Consider the following 3,552-nt stretch of genomic DNA (forward strand, 5'->3'; position numbering starts at 1 on the left):
GGGGAAGGAGGTTCAAGAGGGAAGGGACTTACGTATGGGCTTCCCAGGTGGTGATAATGGTAAAGAACCTGCCTGCCAATGCAGGAGACATAAGAGACACAGGTTCGATCCCTGGATTGGGAAGATCCCCTGGAGGAGGAAATGGCAACCCCTTCCAGTATTCTTGCCTGGAGAATCCCATGGACAGAGGAGCCTGGAGGGCTACAGTCCACGGGGTCACACAGAGTCAGACGCGCGCGCGCACGCGCGCGCGCACACACACACACACACACACACACACAGCTAATTCACGTTGATGGAGTGCAGAAACCAAAGCAATATTGTAAAGCAATTATCCTGCAATTAAAAATAAATAATTTTAAAATAACATGCTGCTGCTGCTGCTAAGTCGCTTCAGTCGTGTCTGACTCTATGCGACCCCATAGACGGAAGCCCACCAGGCTCCCCCATCCCTGGGATTCTCCAGGCAAGAACACTGAGGTGGGTTGCCATTTCCTTCTCCAATGCATGAAAGTGAAAAGTGAAGTCACTCAGTCGTGTCTGACTCTTAGCAACCCCATGGACTGCAGCCCACCAGGCTCCTCCATCCATGGGATTTTCCAGGCAAGAGTACTGGAGTGGGGTGCCATTGCCTTCTCCATGGAGATACTAGCTGAAGTGTTTATTATTGTCTTTAGTAAAAAAGGAAGTGGTAAGGAAACTGCTGAGGTCCAGCCCCGGCTGATCCAGGGTATTCGAAGCGGGGACAGGTCGGCGAGGATCAGGATACAATAGCTTCAATTAGATATTAATTAGAGATGTAAAGAATAATAGAATGAGGATAGCTCAGTAGGAAAATTCAGAGGAGAAAAGAGGCTGAGTAGCTTGGTTTATTCGGGAGACCAACAAAACTTCAAGACAAGTTTGCACCACTTATGTAGGCCGCAGGCGTCCTTCCATTCTCCTGAAGGAGAGGAGACACTGAGGCCTCCCCGGTCGGATCTTAGAAGCCCAGGCATAATTAGTAAGCATGGCGGGTTCTGCACTCCAGATGGAGACTCAGCCAGAGTTTGAGAGAGAGAGAGAGACATGGAGAGACCAGTCTTTTGAGGAACTGATCCCAATTCTTTATTTTCCATGGTCTACTTTTATACACTGAGATGTTATGCAAAAGTCATCTGGGGACAGCAGTCCTGACTTTTACTAAAGTCAGGTGGTGCTGCATACAAATGTATACAGAGGTCTTAGGGGTGTTACATCATCTTCTGGCCAAGGGGCCTGCTGACAATTTATGACCCTCTCCTTGTGACAACGGTCAGTCAACCAGGACACTTATTTCTCCAGGGGTGATTACCTTCTTAAAAATGACTCCACCTTCCGAAGGTACCAGATAAAGTTACATTCCTATAGGGTGAGGGTGTAGTGGGTTTTAATTAAGAAAAGAATTTACTTAGCCTAAGGTCTAACGTGATTAATATCAAAGGTTAATACTTATTTCTTTTATATATTCATTAATGTGTGTAAGGGCAGGGGATGTGGAGACTTAGCAGCAAACACTGGCTCAACAAATGAAAAACCCTTCATCAATACAATTTCTAATCAGCCCACTATACTTATACTAATGGTTTTCTAACTTTTCTAAAGAACCTGTTTTTAGAAGGTTTAAAGCATCTCGTGCCTCTCATGTTTGGGAGGCTGTGAGCAATCACATGTGGCCGGACAAGCCTGTCAGGCAGGCTAGAGAACCTTCAGAGGAGTTTGTAGGTTGAAACACTCCTATCACGCCCAGGAATTATCATTAACTGGAGCTCTAAGTTAACTCCTTCTCTGAAAGAGGTAGTGGGGGACAGCCCCCCGTAAAGTCAGAGGTGTAGGTGAGAGCACAAAGTAGTAAAGTAGGCAGGCTCTGGTTATGGGGGTAGATGCTCGAGGATTTCCAGGGGGACTCCTGAGGCTCGATCCCGCCTTTGCGTATGTCGAGCCTCCTTCCTCATGACCTTTGTCATGGGTGGAATGCCTCACGCTGGCCCCCAACAAGGAAACAACCCACAAACAACTCTTGATATTCTATTTATGCCATATTTTCTTATGTTAAAAGAAAATTTAGGCCTAATCTAATCTAATGTTTATTGTCAAAATCCAGCCTCTATCCACTGGGACCAAACTGAATCTAGGAGACAGAGTTTTGGGTGAAGCAGAAAAGAATAGCTTTATTGCTTTGCCAGGCAAGGTGAGCCATGGCGGGCTAATGCTCTCTGTGTGTCTGTCTTGGAGAGGGTAGCAAGGGGTCTTATAGTTATCATTCAAGGAGCAGGGTGGTTGATACAGATCAGAGTATGTGCACAGCCTGCATTTTTTTTCATCTATAGACGTCTGAAGACACTCAAGGCTGGCATCAGGTAGTCTCCTGACAGCTTCTATGGTTCTCGAGGTTATAGAACTATGGCTTTCTCTCTGGGATGAAGAATGCTTACAAAGAATGGAGTGTAAAGTTGTTGTTCAGTTACTAAGTCATGTCCAAATCTCTGCAACGCTATGGAATGCAGCATGCCAGGCTCCCCTGTCCTTCACTATCTCCCAGAGCTTGTTCAGACTCGTGTCCATTGTGTTGGTGATGCCATCCAACCATCTCATCCTCTGTCACCAGGGCCCTTCGCCTTCTGTCCTCAGTCTTTCCCAGCATCAGAGTCTTTTCCAGAGAGTCAGCTCTTTGGATCAGGTGGCCAAAGTGTTGGAGCTTCAGCATCAGTCCTTTCAATTAATATTCAGGGTTGATTTCCTTTAGGATTGACTGGTTTGATCTCCTTGCTGTCCAAGGGATCCCTAAGAGTCTTCTCCAGCACCACAGAAGAGTGTTCAAAAGAGAAAAGTATCAGGTGCCATGATACAACTTATCAGAAACAGGACAAGACATCTGAAAAACAAGTCAAAGTGTGTTAAAACAGATCAGAGCCTGATGGAAGTTATTTGAACTAGTTTTTATAAATCTAGCTGGAACATCACTTGATAATAAACTACCCTAAGGCAGAATTTGTGCCCTTCTTTCTACCTTTCAAGGTATTCAATAAATGTCAAATTGAATTTAAATGAATTAAATTGATGGTGAAATTATCAAATCAAACTGGCCTGTGGTACTTGGATGGACCTGCCATTAAAGAAGATCTTAAGTCTTGAAATGTTCTGAAATAGCTGTGCTATACACATTGTATATAACATATTTTGGAATTTGTTTTGTGCCATTCTGCCCCAGTCACAGCATACAACTTGACTTTCCTGGCACATGCTATTTATAGACTGATCTAAGTGGACATTTAAGATTCCAACAGAGAAGCAGGACAATAAGAGAATCAAGTCAGAAGGCAGTAATGCATGGTTTGTGTGTGTGTGTGTGTGTGTAGCTTCAGGAGTGGTAATGGCCTCAGGAGATAACTTAAGTCAGGAGTGACTAAACTTGCTAACTGCAGAACTACTAGCAGAAGGAAATAACCACTATCTTTTCAGTAACTTAAAAAAATAACATGAAGGCAACTCAAACTGAGACTCTGTAACAAACCAGACCAATGGGAAAGGGTG

Source organism: Bison bison, unplaced genomic scaffold, assembly GCF_000754665.1.
Source record: "Bison bison bison isolate TAMUID 2011002044 unplaced genomic scaffold, Bison_UMD1.0 scf7180017864281, whole genome shotgun sequence".
Classification (NCBI taxonomy): Eukaryota; Metazoa; Chordata; class Mammalia; order Artiodactyla; family Bovidae; genus Bison; species Bison bison.